The 6,000-nt window shown below is 54.3% G+C and overlaps 1 protein-coding gene across 2 annotated transcripts in view; it reads right to left on the reverse strand.

Annotated features, from left to right (window-relative positions):
- STK38 (serine/threonine kinase 38) overlaps positions 1 to 2,262 on the reverse strand; it is a 37,239-nt gene extending 34,977 nt beyond the window's left edge. For both annotated transcript variants that reach the window (XM_062186025.1, XM_062186024.1), the window contains exon 1: positions 1,963 to 2,262. The gene's annotated coding sequence lies outside the window, so the exon portion shown is untranslated. The remainder of the gene's footprint in view (positions 1 to 1,962) is intronic.
- Positions 2,263 to 6,000: the final 3,738 nt, after the last annotated feature.

Genomic DNA, 6,000 nt, shown 5'->3' on the forward strand with positions numbered 1-6,000 from the left:
ACATCGGTGGGCATATCAAAAACTCGGGGGAAAAAGAAGTTTTGACTCGTTCAAATCACAAGCATTACCTTCCAAGCTGCTGCTTAAAAAGATCAACAGGCCGGCGCCACGGCTCACTAGGCTAATCCTCCGCCTTGCGGCGCCAGCACACCAGGTTCTAGTCCTGGTCGGGGCACCGGATTCTGTCCCGGTTGCCCCTCTTCCAGGCCAGCTCTCTGCTATAGCCCGGGAAGGCAGTGGAGGATGGCCCAAGTGCTTGGGCCCTGCACCCGCATGGGAGACCAGGAGAAGCACCTGGCTCCTGCCTTCGGATCAGCGTGGTGCGCCGGCCGCGGCAGCCACTGGAGGGTGAACCAACGGCAAAGGAAGACCTTTCTCTCTCTGTCTCTCTCTCTCTCTCTCACTATCCACTCTGCCTGTTAAAAAAAAAAAAAAATCAACAGGGCAGTAAGCGCACTAAAGATGCTCACAATGGGCCAGGCTCTTGGCTTCCATACGCGGTCTCTAACACAATGGTAAAGTTCGCACTGCCCTCCCCTTTGACCTTTCCTCAAACCCTAATGGCCTTTCATCAAAAGACACGGTTAACACGGCCCTCTAGCAATTCATGGGTTCACTGCGACACCCTGTGCTTTTGTGAGACAAGATTTTCTCTCCTGCTTTTGATAAGTCAAGCTTTCCTGTTCTGACCTACAAGCCGCTGGAGGCCCACTGCCCTGTTTCATTCTCCTTAAATTCTGCAGAATTAGAAACAATAGGTAGGTGAGGCATTCTTAGAAGGTTTTTTTAAATTAACAAAAGGATGTGATACTCTGAAAAGTCAGGGGTAAGGATCGCAAATTAAAAGGAGGGCAAAGGAAAACCATTACTTTATTCAATCTGGACAGGTCTGGTTGACTGACTTTACAACGGTACTCTTAAAAAAAAATCCTCTTGTCTCACCAATAGCTCATGCCTTTGTGACTGCCAACCCAGCTATCTTCCATTTGGGCAATTCGACCCTGAGACCTAGTCTACTCCGTAAGAGCCACATCCCTCCCACGTCTTACAACCCGCTCTAATGTTCCTCCTGGGAAAGATTAACCAGGAGGACGCGCCGAGAGCACCTCGGTGCGATGGGGGCAGGGTCGGGCCGTGCCCTGGCCCTCCGTTCCGCCCGGGAGGGGAGAGTGCTCCCTCACCAGGAAGCTGCTGTCTACCGTTTGGGCGGGGAGGGCAGCCTGGTACTGCGGAGGTGATTATTTTATGTTTCAGGAAACCCGCACCTAACGGCTGGCTAGCTTGGAGCCAAGGCGGGCTGCTAGGGAGAGGAGGCACAGGGCCTACTTCGCCCCCAATCTTCCTCTGGGGATGGCAAAAAGCACGCTGCTGTGGTGCCGCTGGGACGCGTTCCCAGACGTCCTGCAGGCTTTGTGACAGCTTGCCTCTTGGTCCCGAGCGACTTTTTCCTATCCCCACCCCCACCCCCACCCCCCGCTCTATGTCTTCCCCACTCTCTTCTTAGGCGCCTGTGAGTGTAAGACCACCTGCAGCCCAGGACCCTAAGCCCGGCCACGGCGGGGAAGGGGCAGATGCCAACGTAGCACCCCCCCACCCCCACGCTGGGCTGCGGGCACCTCCGACCCTCAGACCCAGATAAAGGAAAACGGACGATGGCCAGGACCCCGACGGGGACTGCCTGCTGGCAGCGAGCAGACAAAGCTGGCGACCCGGAGAGGAGAGCCTGGCTCCCCGCCCCAACTGCACACACACAGAGACAGGACGTGGCCCTGGGGGAATGTGGGAGAGGGCCAACCCGGAGCCTGGCAGCCGGGCCCAGGGGGCTGACAGGAGGCTGGCGAGGGGGGCCGGGGGCCGAGAGCGGCCGAGGCGAGGGGAGGGGGCGCCAGCCAGAGAGAGGGGCAGCCCCAGGAGTCGCGGAAACCGCGGACGGAGTGCAGACAGCGGCAGCGGGACACTCACCAGAGCCCCGGGGGAGGCAGGGCCGTGGCCGGCGGACAGCCGCAGACGCCCGCCCGGCCAGCGGTCTCGACGTGCAGACAGGCGAAGCCCCGGCGGCGGCAGCCAGCGGCCAGAGAGGGGCGCGGACGCGCGAGGGGCTCTGAGGTAGCGGCCGAGCAGCGGTTGCGGGTGAGGACAACAGGAAACTCCCCAACTGCCGGAAAAGACGGCAGCGCGAAGGGGCCAAGGTAACCGGGTCCCCCGGCAGCGGTGAGGGGCTGGAGTGGCGACCCGGGGCCGGGACTGCGCGTGCGCGACTCCCCGGAGGCGCCGCCGGGACGGCGGGACTGCGCGTGCGTGGCCACGCCCCCACGCGCCACGCCCCCTCCCCCGGGCCCCGGGCGATCGAGGCGCGGGTGGGGCCGGGCTGCTGGGCTGTGGGGCGGTGTCGAGGTGGGCCGGGCCTGGGGCGGGGCTGGGCTAGGGGGAAGTTCCCCTTGCTTTGTTTTTACAGATTATTTTGAAATAATTATGGACTCACAAGCTGTTGCAAAATTAGTACAGAGAAGTGCCCTATACCCATGCCCACTTGCCCCCCCTTGGGTCTTTATATCAGCATTATCAAAACCAGGAAATTGACATTAGCACAAATCAGTTAACTGAAGCAATGCGGTTAATTAGATTACAGACTTTGCTCGGATTTAACCAGTTTGGCGTGCACTGTTTTCGGGTGTGTGTGTGTTCTATGAAATTGAATCATTTGTATGGTTTCCCCACCCTTCCTGATTTTCCATCATTGTAGTCATAGGCTTGACGGAGCCCTCCACCCCACCTACTCTTTGTTCCAGTAAGGATTAATGCTTCTTTTTTATTTTCTTTTAAAGATGTTATTTATTAGTTTGAGAGGTAGAGTTACAGAGAGAAAGGTCTTCCATTCGCTGATTCACTCCCCAAATGGCCACAACAGCTGGAGCTCAGCCAATCCAAAGGCAGGAGCCAGGAGCTGCTTCCAGGTCTCCTACGTGGATGCAGAGGCCCAAGCAATTGGGCCATCATCTTCCACTGCTTTCTCAGGCCATAAGCAAGATGGATTGGAGGAGGAGCCAGGACTTCAACTAGCACCCATATGAGATGCCGGTGCCGTAGGTGGAGGCTTAGCCCACTATGTCACAGAGCTGGCCCGGGATTAACACTTCTTACCTGGGACCAAGTGAGCACTGCTAGGTTTGGGCATTGGCTACCTGGAGGGCATCCCAATGCAGACAGAGAATCTGTTTTCCAAAGCTACCCAACCACTTAGCCTATTCCACTTTTCGGGTAGAGGTCCCAAGTTTACTAGCCCTTGGGCGCTAATTGCTTCAAAATGGAGCAAACTGCTCCCAACTAGAAAGTGTCAGGTCCCTGGAATTAGATGTGTAAGACATTGTTCCCTCCTGCCTTCCAAGGGGCTCCCTAGGGAGCCAAAGAAACATGCTCCTACTCATTCACTTTCTTGTTTTTGTTTTTGTTTTTTAATTTTTTACTTATGTTGAAATTTGAAAGGCAGAGTTAAAGAGGGAGAGAGAGCGAGAGAGATCTTCCGTCTACTGGTCCACTCCCCAAATAGTCACAGTAGCCAAGGCTGGGCCAGGCCAAAGGCAGGAACCAGGAGCTTCATCCAGGTCTCCCACATGGGTGGCATGGCCCAAGCTGCAGCAGAGAACAGCCCTAGTGCTTGGGCCGGGATGTGGATGAAGCTCTTGGCTCCTGGCTTTGGTCTGGCCCAGCCCTGGCCATTGAGGCTATTTGGGAAGTGAACCAGCAGATGGAAGATCTCTCTCTGTAATTCTGCCTTTCAAATAAATAATCTTTAAAATGTGTATTACATTAAAATATTCACCTTGATTATTAAGCTTTTTGCTGCCCTCTTAAATCTTGTCCCCAAGGTGAGGGTCTTGCTTACCTGTTCACCTCACCTTGGTCCAGGCCCTGGAAAGATCACTCTGAATCCGTTCTGGTGAGGATGGCACCTGGAATTCACCCTCAGTAGTGTCGGCCACACCAGCATCAAGACCTGGCCCAGCAGTGGGAATAGATCAGGTGTTCAGTGTGATTCTTTTTAAGAGTAATTAATTTATTTGACAGTCCAAGAGATGGAAACAGAGAGAGAGAGAGACAGAGAGAAAGCGCACACGGGCCTCCATCCACTCATTCACTCCCCAAGTGGGCAGAGCTGAGCCAGGCCAAGCTGAAGCCAAGAGCCAGGAGCTTTATCCATTCTCCCACATGGGTAGCAGGGGCCCAAACACTTCAGCAGTCTTCCGCTGCTTTTCCCAGGCCATGAGCAGGGAGCTCGATCAGAAGTGGAACAGCCAGCGCTCGAACCGGCACCCATATGCTTTACCTGCTACGCCGCAGCACTGGCCCCTTTCAGTCTGATTTTAAGCTGCCTCTTTGCACAGTTTGTTGCTAAGCCTGCCTCTCTGCCTATCCCCAGAATTCTTTACACTACTCAGCTTTTTTCCCTTTTTCGATATCTTGTTAGTAAAGACTTTTGCTGCATCCATTGGCCAGTTAGGCTCTATGATTTGCACTTAAAAATTCTGAGCACCAGGGCTCGTGTTGTGGTGCAGCAGGTTAAGCTGCCACTTGTGGCTCTGGCATCCCACATCTGAGTGCCCGTTCTAGGCCCAGCTGCTCCACTTCTTTTTTTTTTTTTTAAAGGTTTGTTTTATTTATTTGAAAGACAGAGTTACAGAGAAAAGTAGAGCCAGAGAGAGAGAGCGAGAGAGAGAGAGAGAGAGGTCTTCCATCCAAAGGTTCACTCCCCATATGATCACAAAGGCCAGAGCTGAGCTGATCTGAAGCCAGGAGCTTTTTCTGGGTCTCCCACCCGGAGTGGTCCAGGGGCCTAAGGACCTGGGCCATCTTCTACTGCTTTCCCAGGCCATAGCAGAGAGCTGGATTGGGAGTGGAGCAGCCTGAACTCGAATTGGCGCTTATATGGGATGCTGGTGCTACAGGCCAGGGCTTTAACCCGCTGCCCCACAGCGCCAGCCCTTTTAGCTGTTCCACTTCTAATCCAGCTCTCTGCTAATGCACCTGGGAAGGCAGCAGATAGTGGCCCAAAAGTGGTTGAGCCCCTACCACGCACGTGGGAGACAAGGGTAGAGTTCCTGGCTCCTAACTTCAGCCTGGCCCAGCCTTGGCTGTTGCGGGCATTTGGGGAATGAACCAGTGGATGGAAGACCGATCTCTCTCTCTCTCTCTCTGTCACTCTGCCTTCTAAATAAATAAATTTTCAAAAAACAAAACAACAAAAACTCTGACCATGAATGCATCAAACAAAAAAGCAAGGAGAGGGGCCAGTGTTGGGGCGTAGCGGGTTTGGCCGCCACCTGCTGCACCGGTATCCGATATGGGCACCACTTCGAGTCCCAGCTGCTCCACTTCTGATCCAGCTCCCTAATGATGTGCCTGGGAAGGCAACAGAGGAGGACCCAAGAGCTTGGGCCCCTGTACCCACATGGGAGACCTGGATGAAGCTCCTGGCTTCTGGCTTCAGCCTGACCCCTCCCAGCTGTTGCAGCCTTTTGGGGAGTGAACCAGTGGATGGAAGAATTCTCTCTCTCTCTCTCTTTCTCCCTCTCTTTCTTTCTCTCTCTTTAACTTTGCCTTTGAAATACATAAAATTATTTAAAAAAAAAAAAAAAAAACAGGAGAAGGAAATGTCCATCACCCTGGTTTGCTCAGTATGCATTGTATATGTTTACGAAAACATCACACTTCACTTCCTTATTTCCTGCTGCATGGTTTGGGGGATGGTATTGGCCACACCTCATGTCTCCTGCTGAATCACAGGATTTACAGACCCACCAAACTGAGGATAGATTCTCACCAGTTTAGAATTCCTGGCCGGCACCGCTGCTCACTAGGCTAATCCTCCACCTGCGGCGCCGGCACTCTGGGTTCTAGTCCCGGTTGCCAGATTCTGTCCCGGTTGCTCCTCTTCCAGTCCAGCTCTCTGCTGTGGCCCGGGAAAGCAGTGGAGGATGGCCCAGGTCCTTGGGCCCTGCACCC

Source organism: Lepus europaeus, chromosome 3 (genome assembly GCF_033115175.1).
Source record: "Lepus europaeus isolate LE1 chromosome 3, mLepTim1.pri, whole genome shotgun sequence".
Classification (NCBI taxonomy): domain Eukaryota; kingdom Metazoa; phylum Chordata; class Mammalia; order Lagomorpha; family Leporidae; genus Lepus; species Lepus europaeus.